We start from the raw sequence: 27,113 nt of genomic DNA on the forward strand, positions 1-27,113 counted from the left end.
TTTTACTGCAAAAGTCATGAAAATGATCCATGAAGGGACCACATAGGCAAAAAACGCCTACCCTGAAAGATGGAGTTCCAAGTCAATCCTTTGTAATTTTCTATTGCTGGTTATTTTTACCTCATACTTGCACAGATGGTCTACAGGTAGTGTCCCTACATCCCAAAACAATCAGAATGCAAAAAAGTGATTTACCAAGAAAGTGCAGAAATATCCCCACACGTTAATCATACACCATTTCTACTTACTGGTTGGGAAGGTGCTCGAAACAAGGGCCTACTACAAACTTGATATACCGGTATCAATAAGCGTTGGGCTTATCAAGCTTGTTATTAAGCATAGCAGGCCATGACATCATGTTTAAATAATCAAGACAAGAGGCGATCAATACATTGTTACAGTACTATTCATAATATATAGCCATTTAACACTTACTGCACACTAATGAATGATTTTTAAAAGATATTAAATGATAATATTTTTTACTTTTGTCAATTCTCATCTTCATTCCGACATGTCTCCTTTCCGACAGACACTAACCCTATCTCTTACCCTAACCCTAACCTCTATGGACGTGTTGCCACTCCGACAATAAGAAGTCACTGTCGGAGTGGCGACATATCGGAATAGAGAGAGCCCCCCACTCACAGTCACAACAACTGGCCAATTAAAAAAGATACCAGTTCTGTTCAGAATTTGTCATCTCACATCTTCCCACAAAATAGTATAAAGCGCTCAACAGTGGGCTTGATAAAAGCCCGGGTCAATAAGCAGGATCGATAAGGTGCTCATTATCAATACAAATTAACGAGCTCCATTCAGATTGTCAATAGGGAATACACCAACAAACAAAAGAAACCAGAAGAATATGTCAGAATATGCTTGTATTGTGAATCAGGAGTTTTTTTTTCCTCTATTTTTTTCCTCTTTTTTCCTCTATACTGCCTCAAATACAACAAAATGTAGTGGGATTACAATTTTATACCATGTCTCTACACACTTCATAGTCATAGAATCTACGGATGGTTCTCAGGTATAGGTATATATGTGTGCCATTCTTACTGCATGCCAAATAATCAAACAGCAGCTTTTTCTCATTTTAATTTATTTCGTTTATTTCTTTTTCAATATTTTGAGTGTGAGGGGGACTGACCAATTTGCAAAGCTCGTCAATGGATACAAAGCTGGGATCTCCCAAATTCTGACATAATTTTGTCAGGAGATTTCGTGACGTAATCGGCTGTGTATCTATTGGTCAATGGCTTGTCAATGGATTAATTGAATTTCGTCTTACTATTTATGTTATGGTAATAAATATGGTATGATATAAATGGTAAGAAGGAATTCAGTTCCCAGTGGATTACAACCACAAGGCCACTACAATGATCCACAGTCAAGGCTGGTCCACAAGGCACAAGCTGGTATAAAAGGATTGTGTCATTTCTTGTTTATTTGAGTTTACAGGCAATGCAATGTACTGTAAAGACAGGAGCAATATTATGTACAACACAATCCCACAGAGAGACATTGAGGAACATACTACTTTGACTGCAACAATCCTTATCATAGCAGTAGAGTTGGGTGAGGTCTCTTACTGCTTGGTGCAGGCTATTTTTTGAACAGGACAGGCTGTAGTGATGTATCCTTTAGCATCCAACCCTTCCCAAATGGATTCCACAGAAGGGGTTTGGGGACATGATTGTGGCACCATATATGGCATGTCTGTCATGATGCAAGAATACAACGGAGCTCATCAAGACTAGAACACACCTGGCCCTTTGCTTTCTTTTTTAGGCCATAGAGAGTGAGGGCATATTGTGTTGAACATGCTGAAGCCTCTGGTAGACTATCTGTCAAGCCAAAGGTTCTCACACCCTGACCTAATTTATATGTACAGTACTATGGATATACTTGTGTTGCTCATCTACTGTCAGTCAACAACTCCTTGGAATAGCTGCCATTTTCATGCATGCTGGTCATGGGATAGAGAACGATACATCCAATGTCTGATATTACAAATACATTGAGGGTGGCTTTGTGTGAGAGTCTTCAGCATGGCACGCATTGACTGGATGCAATGCAACGAGCAGCATGTTCAGAATAAGCAAAACAACAGCTTTCGACAAGCTGGCGAAGCACATACATGAGCTTCAGGATCTGAGAATCTTTGGCTTACTGCACGCCAAATAATCAAACATTGTGTAGTGTATTCTACTGAATATAGGCCTACATACATACTGCATTTAAGTCTGACTACCATAGACTGCTTATAGAACAATATTTGCTGCTTTTGAGGTGAAAAAAATGACAAAGGATTGACTTGGAACTCCATCTGTCAGGGTTGTCTTTTTTTATGGTGAGTGCCTTTATGGATCAATTTCATGACTTCTACAGTAAAAGTAAAACTACTGACCATCCATTTCATGAAGAGGACAAGTAAAACACTGTCAGGGTTTGTACTACCCCTTATAGAAGATTATCTCCAGGATTTTCCTTAGGAATGTCATTTCCGCCTATAGAAAGTCCTTATATAAAAGGCTGCAGATTCAAAACAGAATCAAATTTTTGCATTCTGATTCTTCTGGGATGTAAGGATGCTACCTGTACACCATCTGTGCAAGTATGAGGTAAAAACAACCAGCAGGTAGAAAATGACAAAGGATTGCATTGGAACTCCATCTTTCAGGATAGGCGTTTTTTGCCTATGTGGTGAGTCCCTTCATGGATCAATTTCATGACTTTTGCAGTAAAAGTAAAACTCGGGACAATCCATTTCATGAAGGGGACATCCTAAAGATTTGAAAGAACTATGTCGCGTTTTGTTCTACCCCTTATAGAAGATTATCCCCAGACTTACAGGGGAATATTCCTTAGAAATGTAATTTCCGCCTATAGAAAGTCCTTATATAAAAGGCTGCAGATTCAAAACAGAACCATCTTTTTGCATTCTGATTGTTCTGAGATGTAAGGACACTACATGTAGACCTTCTGTGCAAGTATGGGGTAAAAACAACCTGCAGGTAGAAAATGACAAAGGTTTGACTTGGAACTCCATCTTTCAGTATAGGCGTTTTTTTGCTTATGTGGTGAGTCCCTTCATGGATCAATTTCATGACTTTTGCAGTAAAAGTAAAACTTGGGACAATCCATTTCATGAAGGGGACATCCTAAAGATATGAAAAAACTATGTCGCGTTTTGTTCTACCCCGGGTAGGGGTACCTCAAAAACTAAGGCTCTTTTTTATGTTTTTTTCCTCTACTAAGAGTGCAGACTGAGCTGAAGTGTTGTGTGTAGAAAGGGGAGGGGGCATGGGGGAGCTTAGGGGCAGCGCTATACTAGTCCGTAAGACAGTGTTCCACCGAGAGAATACACTTCAGCTCAGTGAATGGGCACACAGTGCGTGCTATTGGAGCATGTGAATGAAAAGACAGAGGAGAGGACAGACAACCGCGGAGGCGCGGACCGCCGCATGAACAGCCGACGAACGCCGACGAACGTCGTTCACGGGCGTCAGAATGACCGCGTTCGACAATATCGTTCATCAAGCGAAAACAATTACGTTCAGTTCACGTTCGCCCAAAATATGAACGTGTTCATGAACGATCGTTCTTTGAACGCGTTCGGGTACAACACTGGTGTGTGTGTGTGTGTGTGTGTGTGTGTGTGTGTGTGTGTGTGCGCGCGTGTGTGTGCACGAGCGCACCCTCCATTTTGGAAAGTGAAAGTGATTAAGTGCAGGCTATCTGTGGGTTTTTTATGAATATTTAACCAACGAAAAGCAGCCTATTAACAACAGCCTAACAAAACCTAACCCTAAACCCAACCCTAACCACCAGCGGCGTAATGAGATGTCTGACTTATGGGCAGTCGGACTTACAGTATGTGCAGTCCCCAAATAGCAACTACATCCTACATCGAATCCATCGCAACACAGATACCTTTTCTGTCTTTCCTAGAAAAGTAACGCTCTTGGACATACAAGGTTTCCACTGCGACAGCGGCGATAAACAAGCCGTGTGTGGCCGGCCGGCCGGTGGTTCAGCCTCCACTGCTACAGTACAGAAAGCCAACACTCGGCACAATGGGACGCCACGCCAGCCATCCAGCCCATTATCAACAGTCAGCATCACCGGCAGTCCGTACCTCACACATACAGAGAGAGAGAGAGAGAGAGAGAGAGAGAGAGAGAGAGAGAGAGAAAGGAAGGAGGAGGAGGGAACAGGATTAGCCTCCCAGGCAGAGCTGTTCTTCTGGACAGGAGGAGAGAGAGAGAGAGAGAGAGAGAGAGAGAGAGAGAGAGAGAGAGAGAGAGAGAGAGAGAGAGAGAGAGAGAGAGAGAGAGAGAGAGAGAGAGAGAGACAAATTGGCCCAAATAGAAATACTATAGTCCAGCCCGGGGCGGGCAGATACAATCCACGGACACGAGCGGCTCGCCTCGCGCGACGGCGATTCCCAAACGGGCAATGCAGCACTTTTTGTTCCCTGTTATTTTAGACGAGGCACTAAACTGCTGAACACACCAGGTGCAGCTTTATCATCCTGACAACTGTCCTCCTTCTCTCTCTCTCTCTCTCTCTCTGTCTCTCTCTCTCTCTCTCTCTCTCTCTCTCTCTCTCTCTCTCTCTCTGTCTCTCTCTCTCTGTTCTTGGTGGCAGCGCTGCATAGAAAGTATTTAACTAAATGTCCGTTTTGGTTCCATTTGTACACTTTCAAAGACCCCCAAAGTTATGTTATTTGGCTGCCAAACCCCATCTCAAAATAGTTTGTTCCAGGGACCCCCCCAAAAGCAATAATTTGAGTTTTAACTCAAACTCTGCCATCAAAATACCCCTTTGTACCCCTTCTCTGCCATGCCCGTAGAGCCCGTAAATGTAATAAAAATGAATTAAAAAACATTTTTTTATCGAACCGAACTAAAATAGGCCGGAACTAATGCTCCGTGATCGGTTTCTACACGGACACATTATTGAGCGGACAACTTTAACATTGGAGTCCCTGAACCGGAAGCGGAAGTCCGTCCTCTATTTTGGCCCGTTAACTTTCTGTCTGCACTCCGCGGCTTACAGATGGAGAACTTATTGATCAATTGAAAAAGTTTCAACGGATTTGAGAAGCTGATGGAATACGCGAACACACGATGCATAAGCAGTGTCCGATCACGCACGATGGGAACTGGACGAGCGCCCACGTTAACAGGTAGGAGAAGCCGGCAGTGAAAGACATAGAGAAATTAACGGGCTTTACGGCCGTAAACTACGAATGAGTTAATGAGTTAAGTACAATTTTGAGTTACTTTTTTGTGTGTTTGTTTGATAGGACAGTAGACTGACAGTAAATGGGGAGAGAGATGGGGAGTGACACGCAGCAAAGGTCGTCAGGATCGGGACTCGAACCCGTGACACGCTGTCATGCATCAGAGCCTATGTGGTACAGTATGCGGTTGGATTGCTAGGCCAATGGGTGTGAGTTACTTTTATGTCCATGTTTCTACATATATAAAAATAATATACTGTATCTCAATTCAATTATTTTGACTGGTTTGAGGTCCATTTAGTTCCATCGGTATTTGGTACACTCTCAGAGTTATGGGGGTCTTATGAAGTTAAAAGGTTTGACATACGCTGTTCTCACTGACTTACTTCGGAGGCAAACCGGTGGGTCCCGGGACTGTCGATGCAATGCACTGAAGACAATGGGACCCTGTTAGACCGGTGTAGGAATAAATCATATTTTCGGAATGATTGCAACCTTTGTCAGATAAAATATACATTCAGGAAAATAGAAGAAGACATACGATGCGTCTTTTGATCTCTTGTTGTTTGATGTGCACACACTACCGTATATTATTTTATTGAAGTATCTAAAGAGCACAGAGCTGGTTGACAATGATTGACAGTCTATGCAATAACAGCGCATACTCAATGCTCAGTGACTCTTTATACCTCGATAAAAGTATGTACAGTGTGCACAGCAAAAGAAAAACAACAAGCAACAGCAGGAGACAATGTGTTGCAGTCATTCAAAGATAGTTTTTTTGTATTTTTTATATGATAGGTGATAAGGTGAATTACCCGTGTTTGATTTGTGTGTGATAGTCTGGTGTGTTTGTCTTGTTATGTCTTGTTGATGTCTGTGATGTCCTGTCTTTCAAAAAATCATAATAAAAATGTATATATAAAAAAAAAGATAGTGTTTATTATTCATAAGTCCATGCGACTCTCACTGTCTTGACCCATTTAGACCTGTAGCGCATCCATGTCACTTTAGATTTGAACCACTTTAACCATTATTTTATACTTTGGCTATTGAAAAAGAAAAAAAAAACAGAAAAAAAACAGCAGATCTAGAAGCTAGCATCCTTTAAAATTGTCCTGAAAAACCACTTACAGGCAGCAGCCGTTCGCAACTGGTAAACAAAACTAACCTAGCCCAACCCTGCCCCTTCTTTGTATATACTTACTGTTTGTTTAGACTTACTGTTTTCTATTTTTGTTGTAAGATTTCTTTTTTTCTTTACATATCTACTGCATAGTACTGTGTTCTATTCGTCTGTCATTCAATGTTATATGAGATACTTAAATGGTTTCCTGTGGAAATAAGCTTAGTCTTTTCATGGATCTCCTTTTAGTAGACCTTGTGAACTGTACCGTCATGAAACTGTACCTTTTCCTATGCAAACTTCTAATAAAGTCTTCAACCAATCAATCAATCAATCAATCAAACTGACTTAAAGGACAACTTTAGTTTTTTACAACAAGGGTTCATATTTTAGATTGCAATTAAAGAATATAAAAGATGAGTGTTAAAATGATTTCATTTACTTCTATTGTTTTAGAGATTCTTATTTCAGTGGTTGGGGGCATGCGTACAAGTGGCTAAATATGTCATTTTACACAGAATAAGCCCATTCCCAAGATACAACGCAACCTTTCATGGTTGGATGTGACTTATGGGGGCTAGAAATGTTACTATAAATAGCAATTAAGAAACTGCTGGCTTATTGTGTCTAAAAATACATATTTAGCCACTTGTACGCATGCCCCCATGCGTACGCATGCCCCACATTTTAGCACAGGCATTGGTGTCCTCTGCCTCTTTACATGGCCTTCCTGTGCATCCCAGCAACAAATGGTCTTGTTTAATTTGTATTGTATGGTTTCGTTTTCATCAATAATCAAAGGTATCAAGGAATGAACCAACATCGGCCATGTGTAATATCGTGATAAATCGTGATGCGTATCGTACTGTTAAAATAAAATAAAATAAAATAAACCATAAACAATGACATGAAAAAAAAATCTTGCAGCATTATTTGTTATGAAATACTTTCTCTCCAGTGAGGTGCAGGGAAACCAAAAAATAACATAATGTTAATAAAAGGGGGACTGCCCATAAGTCTGCCATCTCATTAGTCCGACGTGGTTAGGATTAGGTTTAGGGTTAGGGTTAGTATTCACCAGGTTAGCACTCACCAGCGTCTGACTAATGGGACGTCGGAACATGGGACGTCGGAACATGGGACGTCGGAAAAAATGACACAGCACCGAATAAAAATGGATGCCCATGCATGCAGTCACACACACACACACGCTCTCTGATAAGCTCTGCATTGGGTTATTTAAAAACACATCAACGTTTTGTTCTGTGGCAAGGACATTCCTTCCTCCGTCCCTCTGTCCCTCCCTCCCTCACAGCTGTGGAGCCTTGGGATAATGAGCAGTATAAATGCACTGTCACTTTATGGTTAGGTTCATCTGCAGGAAGGTCCCTGTGACCCAAACCCAGCAGCCGCAATGTGCTTTTAAATAAACTCCAATGCAGAAGGTGATCTCTGTGTGTGTGCGTGTGCGTGTGCGTGTGCGCGCGCGCGTGCGTGTTATTTTCTGAATGTCACCTATGCCCTAAACATTAAGCAAAAAGCAATAAAATGTTGGCGCGTATAGGGGCGTAAGTGACGTTTTAGGTCAAACATATTAGTTTTGTATTTTTTTTTTAATATATTTTTGTACTTTTTTATGTATATAAATATCAATTCCTTGACGCTTATTCTGTATAAAAGTACAGACAGTGTTGTACCCAAACACGCTCAATGAACGATCGTTCATGAACACGCTCATATTTTGGGCCGAACGTGAACTGAGCGTTCTTTGTTTCCGCTTGATGAACGCGTTCATTCTGACGTCCGTGAACGGCGCTCGTCGGGCCTGTTCGTGCGGCGGTCCGCGGTCTTCTGTCCTCTCGTCTCACTTTGCATTCACATGCTCCAATAGCACCCAGCTGCAGACTCGCAGACCTCGCAAACTCTTCACATGAAGCGCTGTGTGAGTGTGTGTGAGTGCCTGAGTATACTTCGTTGTATGGCGTGTGTTGCATGCCGAAAATATTTGAACCAATGCGGAAATATGCAGATGTGTGCGCGACGGTTAGAAACTTCTGCCTTCACAATAAGGGTGCAGGAAGACTGGGCACCTCGATGTTAAGTTGGATGAAATAATGGCTGTGTGTGTTTCTATATGGGCTGTGTCAGTAATTTTGACAAATAATAGCTTGCAGCAATGTCTACAAAAATACATTTGAATAGCCAAAAAAGTTACTATGAAATGAACTAGTTCATTTTAGAAGTTTTGAACTTGAACTAATTCATGTTTTAAGTGAACTTTCCCAACACTGAGTACAGACTGCTTAAATATGTTTTAAATAAAATAGTTACAGTCAATCAAAACTTTGTTTTTGCTCTCCTATAAAATTCTGAAAATGTCACTCAATTCCTTTGCGCTCCAAGCCCTCGCAGGGTGGTAATGCTCATTATTGCGCATGGTTAGATAGCTATTTCAACCAATCAGATTTCAGATTGCTTGGTCGGAACTACCTGTTCTGCATTAATCAGCCTACAGCAGGATTTTCAAAGTGGGTGACGGGGCACCCTAGGGTGCCGCGACGGCAGTCCAAGGGTGCCACGAGATCATTTGATAATATTTGGAATTTATTTGGACACTTGAAAAAATATTTAGTATCATTTTAAACTTGAATTACAAAGTTATTTTCAGTCAGTTCTAACCAAAATGACTATTATCTCAACGTTTTCCTTGCAACATAATCACTAAAATATCGTCACTCTCGGGCAGAAACCTCGTATCTCCAAGTTTCAAAAGTGTCCGTCTTTTGCCCTGCTTCATCATACAAGACTATCGCACATAACTAGTGAAAACAGCCGATCTACAAGCACTGCTTGTAGATCTGCTGTTTTCACTAGTTTAGTACATTTTATAGATGATAAATACGGTTTTGGACATACAAGGTTTCCACCCGACAACGACAATATGCTAAAAATATAAGGTGCTGGGAGTGGAAAATGATAATGTAGGGGTGCCTCAGATTAAAAAAAAATATTTATGGGGTGCCCTGAGACAAAAAAAGTTTGGGAACCCCTGGCCTACAGATTGACTCTTCAGTAGACTTAACTTATTGAAACTCTTGGCACACTGTTTACAGATGTGAGTTTTCTTCCCTGTATAGATCAGCTGATGTGTCTTCACTTCTCCTGGTTGAGTCAAAGTCTTGGTAAACTTGTGATGACGGTAAGATTTTGGTTTGTCTGTTTTCTCCTTAATTGTTCCTGGCTGGTTACAATTCTGGTGATTTCCCGGAAGGATTCTGAGGGGATCTGTCCATTCATTGGAATTTGGCAATAGAGTTCGTCATGGCTGGATTGAGATCTGAAGCATGTAAAATCAGAACAGCAGACCGTAGTCTGGGAAGACTGAGTCCACACTCCTTCCTGGAGCGGTGGTTCATCAGCATATCTGCATCTATACATGGACTGTGATAGGGAGCTTTAGGTTCTGTTGGGTAATGGACAATTTGTGTAATCCTCTTTCTGACCAGTGTTGATTTTGTCGACTAAAACTATGACGAAAAATGTTTGTTGACTGCGTTTTTTTCACTGACGAAAACTAAATAAAAACGAAATAAAAACTAAGCTGTGATGACTAAAACTAAGACTAAATATATTGACAATTTCGTCAACAAAATAAAAACTAGACTAAAACGTTAGGGAGGGACTAGTGGAGAAGAGAGTCATTTTATGTTTGGTTGCTCTCAGGTTTTCCGTGCTGAAAATAGCCGATCTACAAGCTGAGCTTGTAGATCGGCTATTTTCAGCACGCAATCAAGTCTAAAATCAGTCATTACGATGCCATCAAGGCCTGCCAAAATAACATTTTGTTGACTAAATCAACTGTAGATTCAGTCGACTAAAGTCTTGTGATATTTAGTCGACTAAAATTAGACTAAAACTAAAACTTTTCAGGTGACTAAATTATGACTAAAACTAAATTACATTTTATTCAAAAGACTATGACTAAAACTAAATCAAAATTTGCTGTCAAAAACAACACTGATCAGCACATCTGCATCTATACATTCTGTTCTGTTGGGTAATGGACAATTTGTGTAATCCTCTTTCCGACCAACTATGTTTTCTATCTCATTCTCTCACAACTAGGGAATAAGAACATCAAATCGTCAGGTGTGGAAAATATTTTCAAATCTTATACGATGCTGAGCAGAGCTCTGGTCTGACCTCACTCACTCCATGCCTGGCGACACTGATTGGGCAATAGTGACAATGACATCACTACACGATCACATGATGGAAGAGATACACGTAGATGCCATGCCGTTATTGGACCCAGTTTATTTATTTTGGCCAGCTTGCAAAGCTGGTCAATAGATAAGACAGCCGGTTATGTCATCAAAATGATGAACGTCATATTGCATAGATTTGACCTATGGCCTACTACACCTTGTAATTTATATCAGGCCGCACCTGTTGATGGTGACGTCACCAAGAATGCAGGTCCCTCATTGGCTGTTGATGGTGATGTAGGGCAGTGGTTCTCAACCTGTGGGTTGGGATCCCCAGGGGGGTACCCAAATTATTTTGGGGGGTCCCCAGATTATGAACTTAATGTGAAACATTGTTTTCTCACTCAACTGTAAACAAACCAACATAAAGTTTAAGTGTATAGCGGGTTTCTGCACATTTCTAAAGTGACAATTTGAGGACTTTTTAATACCTCTAAAATGACAAATTAAACATTGGTCAAATTGTCAAATATTAGAGGCAGAAATTGTGAAAATAGTCGATCTACATGCTCACAACGCCTCGCGTTGCGAGGCATTGAGCAACTGGATAGGCCTATTTAGGAAGGCCTTTGTACTCGACAGAAGAGTTGATGGTGAATGTTCATCAGAATAATGGATGTCGGGGTTCAAGGGGTTAAACCTAGAGCGGTCATCCAATCAGGAACATCACTAACCCTATCCCTATCCCTAGCCCTCAGGTCAAGTTCCATGGTATTAGTAGTTATTAACCCTATCCCTAGCCCTAGCCCTAGCCCTAGCCCTCAGGTCCAGTTCCATGGTATTAGTAGTTATTAACCCTATCCCTAGCCCTATCCCTAGCCCTCAGGTCCAGTTCCATGGTATTAGTAGTTATTAACCCTAGCCCTAGCCCTCAGGTCCAGTTCCATGGTATTAGTAGTTATTAACCCTATCCCTATCCCTAGCCCTCAGGTCCAGTTCCATGGTATTAGTAGTTATTAACCCTATCCCTAGCCCTAGCCCTCAGGTCCAGTTCCATGGTATTAGTAGTTATTAACCCTAGCCCTATCCCTAGCCCTATCCCTATCCCTAGCCCTATCCCTAGCCCTATCCCTATCCCTATCCCTAGCCCTCAGGTCCAGTTCCATGGTATTAGTAGTTATTAACCCTAGCCCTAACCCTAGCCCTCAGGTCCAGTTCCATGGTATTAGTAGTTATTAACCCTAGCCCTATCCCTAGCCCTATCCCTAGCCCTATCCCTAGCCCTCAGGTCCAGTTCCATGGTATTAGTAGTTATTAACCCTAGCCCTATCCCTAGCCCTCAGGTCCAGTTCCATGGCATTAGTAGTTATTATCCCTAGCCATATCCCTAGCCCTCAGGTCCAGATCCATGGTATTAGTAGTTATTAACCCTATCCCTAGCCCTATCCCTAGCCCTAACCCTAGCCCTCAGGTCCAGTTCCATGGTATTAGTAGTTATTAGCCCTAGCCCTATCCCTAGCCCTCAGGTCCAGTTCCATGGTATTAGTAGTTATTAACCCTAGCCCTATCCCTAGCCCTCAGGTCCAGTTCCATGGTATTAGTAGTTATTATCCCTAGCCATATCCCTAGCCCTCAGGTCCAGATCCATGGTATTAGTAGTTATTAACCCTATCCCTAGCCCTAGCCCTATCCCTAGCCCTAACCCTAGCCCTCAGGTCCAGTTCCATGGTATTAGTAGTTATTAGCCCTAGCCCTATCCCTAGCCCTATCCCTAGCCCTAACCCTAGCCCTAGCCCTATCCCTAGCCCTCAGGTCCAGTTCCATGGTATTAGTAATAACCCTATCCCTAGCCCTATCCCTAGCCCTAACCCTAGCCCTATCCCTAGCCCTCAGGTCCAGTTCCATGGTATTAGTAGTTATTATCCCTATCCCTAGCCCTATCCCTAGCCCTCAGGTCCAGTTCCATGGTATTAGTAGTTATTAACCCTAACCCTAGCCCTATCCCTAGCCCTCAGGTCCAGTTCCATGGTATTAGTAGTTATTAACCCTAACCCTAGCCCTATCCCTAGCCCTCAGGTCCAGTTCCATGGTATTAGTAGTTATTAACCCTAACCATAGCCCTAACCCTAGCCCTCAGGTCCAGTTCCATGGTATTAGTAGTTATTATCCCTAGCCATATCCCTAGCCCTCAGGTCCAGATCCATGGTATTAGTAGTTATTAACCCTATCCCTAGCCCTAGCCCTATCCCTAGCCCTATCCCTCAGGTCCAGTTCCATGGTATTAATAGTTATTAGCCCTAGCCCTATCCCTAGCCCTAGCCCTATCCCTAGCCCTCAGGTCCAGTTCCATGGTATTAGTAGTTATTAACCCTAGCCCTATCCCTAGCCCTATCCCTAGCCCTATCCCTAGCCCTCAGGTCCAGTTCCATGGTATTAGTAGTTATTATCCCTAGCACTATCCCTAGCCCTCAGGTCCAGTTCCATGGTATTAGTAGTTATTAACCCTAGCCCTATCCCTAGCCCTATCCCTAGCCCTATCCCTAGCCCTCAGGTCCAGTTCCATGGTATAAGTAGTCATTAACCCTAGCCCTATCCCTAGCCCTCAGGTCCAGTTCCATGGTATTAGTAGTTATTAACCCTAACCCTAGCCCTAGCCCTAGCCCTCAGGTCCAGTTCCATGGTATTAGTAGTTATTAACCCTAACCCTATCCCTAGCCCTAGCCCTCAGGTCCAGTTCCATGGTATTAGTAGTTATTAACCCTAACCCTATCCCTAGCCCTAGCCCTCAGGTCCAGTTCCATGGTATAAGTAGTCATTAACCCTAGCCCTATCCCTAGCCCTCAGGTCCAGTTCCATTGTATTAGTAGTTATTAACCCTAACCCTATCCCTAGCCCTAGCCCTCAGGTCCAGTTCCATGGTATTAGTAGTTATTAACCCTAACCCTAGCCCTAGCCCTAGCCCTCAGGTCCAGTTCCATGTTATTAGTAGTTATTATCCCTAGCCCTAGCCCTATCCCTAGCCCTCAGGTCCAGTTCCATGGTATTAGTAGTTATTAACCCTAGCCCTATCCCTAGCCCTCAGGTCCAGTTCCATGGTATTAGTAGTTATTAACCCTATCCCTAGCCCTAGCCCTCAGGTCCAGTTCCATGGTATTAGTAGTTACTAACCAGGGGCGTTGGAAGTGGTGTGGTGAGGGAGCTGCAAAAAAAAAAAAAAAAAGGAAACGTTTATCATGTATTCATTGATTTTTTCTGCAGTGCTAAGGGTTTAGATGGAGTCTGAAAAGGTGAGTCTTCAGTCCACCGCGAAAGCTAGCGAGTGAGTCCGTTGTTCTAAGTGCGACAGGGAGTTTATTCCCTGTTATAATACAATATAAATTTGTATTACAACTATTAATTATAATACACTATAATGGATTATAACTGTAATTATAATACCCTATAAAGTATTAATGTATTACTATGATAACTATAATACACTTTAATAGATTATAATAGTGGTTATAACACAATATAATCTATTATCATGTATTACAACTATATTAGTGTCAGTGAGTGATCAGTCATTATGAAGTGTTTGGCCATGTTTGGCCTAGCTCAGACCTACTCTAGAGTGGATACTTTTTAGTACCCTGTTTAGTACCACTTTCAGTCCACTCTACCCAGGTCCTTAGTGGAAAACCTGACACAAGTGGGCGGTGTGGTGTGGAGTGGTGTGGAGTTGGGCCAGTGGAAAATGGGCTTAGTGAGCAGAATGGCCGTGGATAGGCCTATTTAGGAAGGCCTTTGTACTCGACAGAAGAGTTGATGGTGAATGTTCATCAGATTAATGGATGTCGGGGTTCAAGGGGTTAAACCTAGAGCGGTCATCCAATCAGGAACATCACTAACCCTATCCCTATCCCTAGCCCTCAGGTCAAGTTCCATGGTATTAGTAGTTATTAACCCTATCCCTAGCCCTAGCCCTAGCCCTCAGGTCCAGTTCCATGGTATTAGTAGTTATTAACCCTATCCCTAGCCCTAACCCTATAGCCCTCAGGTCAAGTTCCATGGTATTAGTAGTTATTATCCCTAGCCATATCCCTAGCCCTCAGGTCCAGATCCATGGTATTAGTAGTTATTAACCCTATCCCTAGCCCTAGCCCTATCCCTAGCCCTATCCCTCAGGTCCAGTTCCATGGTATTAATAGTTATTAGCCCTAGCCCTATCCCTAGCCCTAGCCCTATCCCTAGCCCTCAGGTCCAGTTCCATGGTATTAGTAGTTATTAACCCTAGCCCTATCCCTAGCCCTATCCCTAGCCCTATCCCTAGCCCTCAGGTCCAGTTCCATGGTATTAGTAGTTATTAACCCTAGCCCTATCCCTAGCCCTCAGGTCCAGTTCCATGGTATAAGTAGTCATTAACCCTAGCCCTATCCCTAGCCCTCAGGTCCAGTTCCATGGTATTAGTAGTTATTATCCCTAACCCTATCCCTAGCCCTCAGGTCCAGTTCCATGGTATTAGTAGTTATTAACCCTAGCCCTATCCCTAGCCCTATCCCTAGCCCTATCCCTAGCCCTCAGGTCCAGTTCCATGGTATAAGTAGTCATTAACCCTAGCCCTATCCCTAGCCCTCAGGTCCAGTTCCATGGTATTAGTAGTTATTATCCCTAGCCCTAACCCTAGCCCTCAGGTCCAGTTCCATGGTATTAGTAGTTATTAACCCTAACCCTAGCCCTAGCCCTAGCCCTCAGGTCCAGTTCCATGGTATTAGTAGTTATTAACCCTAACCCTAGCCCTAGCCCTAGCCCTCAGGTCCAGTTCCATGGTATTAGTAGTTATTATCCCTAGCCCTAGCCCTATCCCTAGCCCTCAGGTCCAGTTCCATGGTATTAGTAGTTATTAACCCTAGCCCTATCCCTAGCCCTCAGGTCCAGTTCCATGGTATTAGTAGTTATTAACCCTATCCCTAGCCCTAGCCCTCAGGTCCAGTTCCATGGTATTAGTAGTTACTAACCAGGGGCGTTGGAAGTGGTGTGGTGAGGGAGCTGCAAAAAAAAAAAAAAAAAGGAAACGTTTATCATGTATTCATTGATTTTTTCTGCAGTGCTAAGGGTTTAGATGGAGTCTGAAAAGGTGAGTCTTCAGTCCACCGCGAAAGCTAGCGAGTGAGTCCGTTGTTCTAAGTGCGACAGGGAGTTTATTCCCTGTTATAATACAATATAAATTTGTATTACAACTATTAATTATAATACACTATAATGGATTATAACTGTAATTATAATACCCTATAAAGTATTAATGTATTACTATGATAACTATAATACACTTTAATAGATTATAATAGTGGTTATAACACAATATAATCTATTATCATGTATTACAACTATATTAGTGTCAGTGAGTGATCAGTCATTATGAAGTGTTTGGCCATGTTTGGCCTAGCTCAGACCTACTCTAGAGTGGATACTTTTTAGTACCCTGTTTAGTACCACTTTCACTCCACTCTACCCAGGTCCTTAGTGGAAAACCTGACACAAGTGGGCGGTGTGGTGTGGAGTTGGGCCAGTGGAAAATGGGCTTAGTGAGCAGAATGGCCGTGGATAGGCCTATTTAGGAAGGCCTTTGTACTCGACAGAAGAGTTGATGGTGAATGTTCATCAGATTAATGGATGTCGGGGTTCAAGGGGTTAAACCTAGAGCGGTCATCCAATCAGGAACATCACTAACCCTATCCCTATCCCTAGCCCTCAGGTCAAGTTCCATGGTATTAGTAGTTATTAACCCTATCCCTAGCCCTAGCCCTAGCCCTCAGGTCCAGTTCCATGGTATTAGTAGTTATTAACCCTATCCCTAGCCCTAACCCTATAGCCCTCAGGTCAAGTTCCATGGTATTAGTAGTTATTAACCCTATCCCTAGCCCTAGCCCTAGCCCTCGGGTCCAGTTCCATATTAGTAGTTATTAACCCTATCCCTAGCCCTAAGGTCCAGTTCCATGGTATTAGTAGTTATTAACCCTATCCCTATCCCTAGCCCTATCCCTAGCCCTAGCCCTATCCCTAGCCCTCAGGTCCAGTTCCATGGTATTAGTAGTTATTAACCCTATCCCTAGCCCTCAGGTCCAGTTCCATGGTATTAGTAGTTATTAACCCTATCCCTAGCCCTATCCCTAGCCCTATCCCTAGCCCTCAGGTCCAGTTCCATGGTATTAGTAGTTATTAACCCTATCCCTAGCCCTAGCCCTCAGGTCCAGTTCCATGGTATTAGTAGTTATTAACCCTATCCCTAGCCCTAGCCCTCAGGTCCAGTTCCATGGTATTAGTAGTTATTAACCCTATCCCTAGCCCTAGCCCTCAGGTCCAGTTCCATGGTATTAGTAGTTATTAACCCTAGCCCTATCCCTAGCCCTCAGGTCCAGTTCCATGGTATTAGTAGTTATTAACCCTATCCCTAGCCCTAGCCCTCAGGTCCAGTTCCATGGTATTAGTAGTTATTAACCCTATCCCTAACCCTAGCCCTCAGGTCCAGTTCCATGGTATTAGTAGCTATTATCCCTAGCCCTATCCCTAGCCCTAGCCCTCAGGTCCAGTTCCATGGTATTAGTAGTTATTATCCCTAGCCCTATCCCTAGCCCTCAGGTCCAGATCCATGGTATTAGTAGTTATTAACCCTATCCCTAGCCCTAGCCCTATCTCTAGCCCTATCCCTCAGCTCCAGTTCCATGGTATTAATAGCTATTAGCCCTATCCCTAGCCCTAGCCCTATCCATAGCCCTCAGGTCCAGTTCCATGGTATTAGTAGTTATTATCCCTAGCCCTAGCCCTATCCCTAGCCCTCAGGCCCAGTTCCATGGTATTAGTAGTTATTAACCCTATCCCTATCCCTAGCCCTCAGGTCCAGTTCCATGGTATTATTAGTTATTAACCCTAGCCCTATCCCTAGCCCTATCCCTAGCCCTAGCCATATCCCTAGCCCTAACCCTAGCCCTCAGGTCCAGTTCCATGGTATTAGTAGTTATTATCCCTAGCCCTATCCCTAGCCCTCGGGTCCAGTTCCATGGTATTAGTAGTTAAGTTATTAACCCTATCCCAAGCCCTAGCCCTCAGGTCCAGTTCCATGGTATTAGTAGTTATTAACCCTATCCCTAGCCCTAGCCCTCGGGTCCAGTTCCATGATATTAGTAGTTATTAACCCTATCCCTAGCCCTAGCCCTCAGGTCCAGTTCCATGGTATTAGTAGTTATTAACCCTAGCCCTATCCCTAGCCCTCAGGTCCAGTTCCATGGTATTAGTAGTTATTAACCCTATCCCTAGCCCTAGCCCTCAGGTCCAGTTCCATGGTATTAGTAGTTACTAACCAGGGGCGTCGGAAGTGGGGTGGTGAGGGAGCTGCAAAAAAGAAAAAGAAAACGTTTATCATGTATTCATTGATTTTTTCTGTAGTGCTAAGGGTTTAGGTGGAGTCTGAAAAGGTGAGTCTTCAGTCCACGGCAAAAGCTAGCGAGTGAGTCCGTTGTTCTAAGTGCGACAGGGAGTTTATTCCCTGTTATAATACAATATAAATGTATTATAAGTTTATTCCCTGTTATAATACAATATAAATTTGTATTACAACTATTAATTATAATACACTATAATGTATTATAACTGTGATTATAATACCCTATAAAGTATTAATGTATTACTATGATAACTACCAGTAAGGCTCCCTAATCGGGAGATAAGCGACCGTAGGTCACTTATCTCCACAAATAGGGCAAAAATGTGTTTTGCCAAAATCTTCCTGATCCATGTTGATGACATGAGTGTAGACATACTGTGTAGTGATTTTCGTGATTTTAGGGCAAAATCTGTAGGAGCAGTGTCCAAAAATGTGTTTTTAAAAATCGGCCTGGAGGTGGCGCTATATGGGACAGATTCAGACCCTATCCCTAGCCCTAGCCCTCAGGTCCAGTTCCATGGTATTAGTAGTTATTAACCCTAGCCCTATCCCTAGCCCTATCCCTAGCTCTAGCCCTATCCCTAGCCCTATCCCTAGCCCTCAGGTCCAGTTCCATGGTATTAGTAGTTATTAACCCTATCCCTAGCCCTAGCCCTCAGGTCCAGTTCCATGGTATTAGTAGTTATTAACCCTAGCCCTATCCCTAGCCCTCAGGTCCAGTTCCATGGTATTAGTAGTTATTAACCCTAGCCCTATCCCTAGCCCTAACCCTAGCCCTCAGGTCCAGTTCCATGGTATTAGTAGTTATTAACCCTAGCCCTATCCCTAGCCCTCAGGTCCAGTTCCATGGTATTAGTAGTTATTATCCCTAACCCTAGCCCTAGCCCTCAGGTCCAGTTCCATGGTATTAGTAGTTATTAACCCTAACCCTAGCCCTAGCCCTAGCCCTCAGGTCCAGTTCCATGGTATTAGTAGTTATTAACCCTAACCCTAGCCCTATCCCTAGCCCTCAGGTCCAGTTCCATGGTATTAGTAGTTATTATCCCTAACCCTAGCCCTAGCCCTCAGGTCCAGTTCCATTGTATTAGTAGTTATTAACCCTAACCCTAGCCCTAGCCCTAGCCCTCAGGTCCAGTTCCATGGTATTAGTAGTTATTAACCCTAACCCTAGCCCTAGCCCTAGCCCTCAGGTCCAGTTCCATGGTATTAGTAGTTATTATCCCTAGCCCTAGCCCTATCCCTAGCCCTCAGGTCCAGTTCCATGGTATTAGTAGTTATTAACCCTAGCCCTATCCCTAGCCCTCAGGTCCAGTTCCATGGTATTAGTAGTTATTAACCCTATCCCTAGCCCTAGCCCTCAGGTCCAGTTCCATGGTATTAGTAGTTACTAACCAGGGGCGTTGGAAGTGGGGTGGTGAGGGAGCTGCAAAAAAAAAAGAAAAAGGAAACGTTTATCATGTATTCATTGATTTTTTCTGTAGTGCTAAGGGTTTAGATGGAGTCTGAAAAGGTGAGTCTTCAGTCCACCGCGAAAGCTAGCAAGTGAGTCCGTTGTTCTAAGTGCGACAGGGAGTTTATTCCCTGTTATAATACAATATAAATGTATTATAAGTTTATTCCCTGTTATAATACAATATAAATTTGTATTACAACTATTAATTATAATACACTATAATGGATTATAACTGTAATTATAATACCCTATAAAGTATTAATGTATTACTATGATAACTATAATACACTTTAATAGATTATAATAGTGGTTATAACACAATATAATCTATTATCATGTATTACAACTATATTAGTGTCAGTGAGTGATCAGTCATTATGAAGTGTTTGGCCATGTTTGGCCTAGCTCAGACCTACTCTAGAGTGGATACTTTTTAGTACCCTGTTTAGTACCACTTTCACTCCACTCTACCCAGGTCCTTAGTGGAAAACCTGACACAAGTGGGCTTAAAAAGCCCATTTTCCACTGGCCCAACTCCACACCACTCCACACCACACCGCCCACTTGTGTCAGGTTTTCCACTAAGGACCTGGGTAGAGTGGAGTGAAAGTCCCTCCGTCTGTCTGTCAGTCTGTCTGTCACACCTCACACGTCACACTTTTTCCCTGCTTATATCTCCGCAACCGTTGCCCCGATCCATGCCAAATTTTGCACACACGTTCCTTGGCTGCCAAACTACAACCTCCAAGGACCCCCGGAGCTCCAGGGACCCTGGGGGACCCCCAGATGTAAAAAATGACCAAATGCGCAAACATGACCAAATGACCACCCCAACGGGGCTGCTCACGGGGAATTCCCGGGGACCACCGACTCCTGGTGCTCCAGAACGGATGCAAAAGTGGTGGCGCCCCCAGTGGAGGACCCCCTACACTGCAGCTCACATAAAATGCCGTAACTCCGGCTAGGAGCGACCGGGACAGCCGGGGCCGGTACCTATTCGTCCGCCTTGCCGGCGCGGAGACCCCACCCCTCATTTCTCACATGGCCCTCTTCTAGCGCCACCATGAGGCCGATTCTTGCAAAACACATTTTTGGACACTGCTCCTACAATTTTTGCCCTAAAATCACGCAAATCGGTACACAGTATGTCTACACTCATCCCATCAACATGAATCTGTCCCATATAGCGCCACCTCCAGGCCGATTTTTAAAAACACATTTTTGGACACTGCTCCTACAGATTTTGCCCTAAAATCACGAAAATCACTACACAGTATGTCTACACTCATGTCATCAACATGGATCAGGAAGATTTTGGCAAAACACATTTTTGCCCTATTTGTGGAGATAAGTGACCTACGGTCGCTTATCTCCCGATTAGGGAGCCTTACTGGTAGTAATCATAGTAATACATTAATACTTTATAGGGTATTATAATCACAGTTATAATCCATTATAGTGTATTATAATTAATAGTTGTAATACAAATTTATATTGTATTATAACAGGGAATAAACTTATAATACATTTATATTGTATTATAACAGGGAATAAACTCCCTGTCGCACTTAGAACAACGGACTCACTCACTAGCTTTCGCCGTGGACTGAAGACTCACCTTTTCAGACTCCACCTAAACCCTTAGCACTACAGAAAAAATCAATGAATACATGATAAACGTTTTCTTTTTCTTTTTTTTTGGGCAGCTCCCTCACCACCCCACTTCCGACGCCCCTGGTTAGTAACTACTAATACCATGGAACTGGACCTGAGGGCTAGGGCTAGGGATAGGGTTAATAACTACTAATACCATGGAACTGGACCTGAGGGCTAGGGCTAGGGATAGGGTTAATAACTACTAATACCATGGAACTGGACCTGAGGGCTAGGGCTAGGGATAGGGTTAATAACTACTAATACCATGGAACTGGACCCGAGGGCTAGGGCTAGGGTTAATAACTACTAATACCATGGAACTGGACCTGAGGGCTAGGGCTAGGGATAGGGTTAATAACTACTAATACCATGGAACTGGACCCGAGGGCTAGGGCTAGGGTTAATAACTACTAATACCATGGAACTGGACCTGAGGGATAGGGCTAGGGATAGGGATAATAACTACTAATACCATGGAACTGGACCTGAGGGCTAGGGATAGGGCTAGGGATATGGCTAGGGCTAGGGATAGGGCTAGGGTTAATAACTAATAATACCATGGAACTGGACCTGAAGGCTAGGGATAGGGTTAATAACTACTAATACCATGGAACTGGGCCTGAGGGCTAGGGATAGGGCTAGGGCTAGGGATAATAACTACTAATACCATGGAACTGGACCTGAGGGCTAGGGATAGGGCTAGGGCTAGGGATAGGGCTAGGGCTAATAGCTATTAATACCATGGAACTGGACCTGAGGGATAGGGCTAGAGATAGGGCTAGGGCTAGGGATAGGGTTAATAACTACTAATACCATGGATCTGGACCTGAGGGCTAGGGATAGGGCTAGGGATAATAACTACTAATACCATGGAACTGGACCTGAGGGCTAGGGCTAGGGATAGGGTTAATAACTACTAATACCATGGAACTGGACCTGAGGGCTAGGGATAGGGCTAGGGCTAGGGATAGGGCTAGGGATAGGGCTAGGGCTAATAGCTATTAATACCATGGAACTGGACCTGAGGGATAGGGCTAGAGATAGGGCTAGGGCTAGGGATAGGGTTAATAACTACTAATACCATGGATCTGGACCTGAGGGCTAGGGATAGGGCTAGGGATAGTAACTACTAATACCATGGAACTGGACCTGAGGGCTAGGGCTAGGGATAGGGTTAATAACTACTAATACCATGGAACTGGACCTGAGGGCTAGGGATAGGGATAGGGTTAGGGATAGGGCTAGGGATAGGGTTAATAACTACTAATACCATGGATCTGGACCTGAGGGCTAGGGATAGGGCTAGGGCTAGGGATAGGGCTAGGGATAGGGCTAGGGCTAATAACTACTAATACCATGGAACTGGACCTGAGGGCTAGGGATAGGGATAGGGCTAGGGATAGGGCTAGGGCTAGGGATAGGGCTAGGGTTAATAACTACTAATACCATGGAACTGGACCTGAGGGCTAGGGATAGGGCTAGGGTTAATAACTACTAATACCATGGAACTGGACCTGAGGGCTAGGGATAGGGCTAGGGATAGGGCTAGGGTTAATAACTACTAATACCATGGAACTGGACCTGAGGGCTAGGGATAGGGCTAGGGATAGGGATAGGGCTAGGGTTAATAACTACTAATACCATGGAACTGGACCTGAGGGCTAGGGATAGGGCTAGGGTTAATAACTACTAATACCATGGAACTGGACCTGAGGGCTAGGGCTAGGGATAGGGTTAATAACTACTAATACCATGGAACTGGACCTGAGGGCTAGGGATAGGGCTAGGGATAGGGCTAGGGATAGGGCTAGGGATAGGGCTAGGGTTAATAACTACTAATACCATGGAACTGGACCTGAGGGCTAGGGCTAGGGATAGGGTTAATAACTACTAATACCATGGAACTGGACCTGAGGGCTAGGGCTAGGGATAGGGTTAATAACTACTAATACCATGGAACTGGACCTGAGGGCTAGGGCTAGGGTTAATAACTACTAATACCATGGAACTGGACCTGAGGGCTAGGGATAGGGCTAGGGATAGGGCTAGGGATAGGGCTAGGGATAGGGTTAATAACTACTAATACCATGGAACTGGACCTGAGGGCTAGGGATAGGGTTAATAACTACTAATACCATGGAACTGGACCTGAGGGCTAGGGATAGGGCTAGGGATAGGGATAGGGTTAATAACTACTAATACCATGGAACTGGACCTTAGGGCTAGGGATAGGGCTAGGGATAGGGCTAGGGATAGGGTTAATAACTACTAATATGGAACTGGACCTGAGGGCTAGGGCTAGGGATAGGGTTAATAACTACTAATACCATGGAACTTGACCTGAGGGCTAGGGATAGGGCTAGGGATAGGGTTAATAACTACTAATACCATGGAACTGGACCTGAGGGCTAGGGATAGGGCTAGGGTTAATAACTACTAATACCATGGAACTGGACCTGAGGGCTAGGGATAGGGATAGGGTTAGGGATAGGGCTAGGGATAGGGTTAATAACTACTAATACCATGGATCTGGACCTGAGGGCTAGGGATAGGGCTAGGGCTAGGGATAGGGCTAGGGATAGGGCTAGGGCTAATAACTACTAATACCATGGAACTGGACCTGAGGGCTAGGGATAGGGATAGGGCTAGGGCTAGGGATAGGGCTAGGGTTAATAACTACTAATACCATGGAACTGGACCTGAGGGCTAGGGATAGGGCTAGGGTTAATAACTACTAATACCATGGAACTGGACCTGAGGGCTAGGGATAGGGCTAGGGATAGGGCTAGGGTTAATAACTACTAATACCATGGAACTGGACCTGAGGGCTAGGGATAGGGCTAGGGATAGGGATAGGGCTAGGGTTAATAACTACTAATACCATGGAACTGGACCTGAGGGCTAGGGATAGGGCTAGGGTTAATAACTACTAATACCATGGAACTGGACCTGAGGGCTAGGGCTAGGGATAGGGTTAATAACTACTAATACCATGGAACTGGACCTGAGGGCTAGGGATAGGGCTAGGGATAGGGCTAGGGATAGGGCTAGGGATAGGGCTAGGGTTAATAACTACTAATACCATGGAACTGGACCTGAGGGCTAGGGCTAGGGATAGGGTTAATAACTACTAATACCATGGAACTGGACCTGAGGGCTAGGGCTAGGGATAGGGTTAATAACTACTAATACCATGGAACTGGACCTGAGGGCTAGGGCTAGGGTTAATAACTACTAATACCATGGAACTGGACCTGAGGGCTAGGGATAGGGCTAGGGATAGGGCTAGGGATAGGGCTAGGGATAGGGTTAATAACTACTAATACCATGGAACTGGACCTGAGGGCTAGGGATAGGGTTAATAACTACTAATACCATGGAACTGGACCTGAGGGCTAGGGATAGGGCTAGGGATAGGGATAGGGTTAATAACTACTAATACCATGGAACTGGACCTTAGGGCTAGGGATAGGGCTAGGGATAGGGCTAGGGATAGGGTTAATAACTACTAATATGGAACTGGACCTGAGGGCTAGGGCTAGGGATAGGGTTAATAACTACTAATACCATGGAACTTGACCTGAGGGCTAGGGATAGGGCTAGGGATAGGGTTAATAACTACTAATACCATGGAACTGGACCTGAGGGCTAGGGATAGGGCTAGGGTTAATAACTACTAATACCATGGAACTGGACCTGAGGGCTAGGGATAGGGATAGGGTTAGGGATAGGGCTAGGGATAGGGTTAATAACTACTAATACCATGGATCTGGACCTGAGGGCTAGGGATAGGGCTAGGGCTAGGGATAGGGCTAGGGATAGGGCTAGGGCTAATAACTACTAATACCATGGAACTGGACCTGAGGGCTAGGGATAGGGATAGGGCTAGGGCTAGGGATAGGGCTAGGGTTAATAACTACTAATACCATGGAACTGGACCTGAGGGCTAGGGTTAGGGCTAGGGTTAATAACTACTAATACCATGGAACTGGACCTGAGGGCTAGGGATAGGGCTAGGGATAGGGCTAGGCTTAATAACTACTAATACCATGGAACTGGACCTGAGGGCTAGGGATAGGGCTAGGGACAGGGATAGGGCTAGGGTTAATAACTACTAATACCATGGAACTGGACCTGAGGGCTAGGGATAGGGCTAGGGTTAATAACTACTAATACCATGGAACTGGACCTGAGGGCTAGGGCTAGGGATAGGGTTAATAACTACTAATACCATGGAACTGGACCTGAGGGCTAGGGATAGGGCTAGGGATAGGGCTAGGGATAGGGCTAGGGCTAGGGATAGGGCTAGGGTTAATAACTACTAATACCATGGAACTGGACCTGAGGGCTAGGGCTAGGGATAGGGTTAATAACTACTAATACCATGGAACTGGACCTGAGGGCTAGGGCTAGGGATAGGGTTAATAACTACTAATACCATGGAACTGGACCTGAGGGCTAGGGCTAGGGATAGGGTTAATAACTACTAATACCATGGAACTGGACCTGAGGGCTAGGGATAGGGCTAGGGATAGGGCTAGGGATAGGGCTAGGGATAGGGTTAATAACTACTAATACCATGGAACTGGACCTGAGGGCTAGGGATAGGGTTAATAACTACTAATACCATGGAACTGGACCTGAGGGCTAGGGATAGGGCTAGGGATAGGGCTAGGGATAGGGATAGGGTTAATAACTACTAATACCATGGAACTGGAACTTAGGGCTAGGGATAGGGCTAGGGATAGGGCTAGGGATAGGGTTAATAACTACTAATATGGAACTGGACCTGAGGGCTAGGGCTAGGGCTAGGGATAGGGTTAATAACTACTAATACCATGGAACTTGACCTGAGGGCTAGGGATAGGGCTAGGGATAGGGTTAATAACTACTAATACCATGGAACTGGACCTGAGGGCTAGGGATAGGGCTAGGGATAGGGCTAGGGATAGGGCTAGGGCTAGGGATAGGGCTAGGGTTAATAACTACTAATACCATGGAACTGGACCTGAGGGCTAGGGTTAGGGATAGGGTTAGGGATAGGGCTAGGGATAGGGTTAATAACTACTAATACCATGGATCTGGACCTGAGGGCTAGGGATAGGGCTAGGGCTAGGGATAGGGCTAGGGATAGGGCTAGGGCTAATAACTACTAATACCATGGAACTGGACCTGAGGGCTAGGGATAGGGATAGGGCTAGGGATAGGGCTAGGGCTAGGGATAGGGCTAGGGTTAATAACTACTAATACCATGGAACTGGACCTGAGGGCTAGGGATAGGGCTAGGGTTAATAACTACTAATACCATGGAACTGGACCTGAGGGCTAGGGATAGGGCTAGGGATAGGGCTAGGCTTAATAACTACTAATACCATGGAACTGGACCTGAGGGCTAGGGATAGGGCTAGGGATAGGGATAGGGCTAGGGTTAATAACTACTAATACCATGGAACTGGACCTGAGGGCTAGGGATAGGGCTAGGGTTAATAACTACTAATACCATGGAACTGGACCTGAGGGCTAGGGCTAGGGATAGGGTTAATAACTACTAATACCATGGAACTGGACCTGAGGGCTGGGGATAGGGCTAGGGATAGGGCTAGGGATAGGGCTAGGGCTAGGGATAGGGCTAGGGTTAATAACTACTAATACCATGGAACTGGACCTGAGGGCTAGGGCTAGGGATAGGGTTAATAACTACTAATACCATGGAACTGGACCTGAGGGCTAGGGCTAGGGATAGGGTTAATAACTACTAATACCATGGAACTGGACCTGAGGGCTAGGGCTAGGGATAGGGTTAATAACTACTAATACCATGGAACTGGACCTGAGGGCTAGGGATAGGGCTAGGGATAGGGCTAGGGATAGGGCTAGGGATAGGGCTAGGGATAGGGTTAATAACTACTAATACCATGGAACTGGACCTGAGGGCTAGGGATAGGGTTAATAACTACTAATACCATGGAACTGGACCTGAGGGCTAGGGATAGGGC

This window comes from Nannobrachium achirus, assembly GCF_963921795.1.
Source record: "Nannobrachium achirus genome assembly, chromosome: 11".
Classification (NCBI taxonomy): Eukaryota; Metazoa; Chordata; class Actinopteri; order Myctophiformes; family Myctophidae; genus Nannobrachium; species Nannobrachium achirus.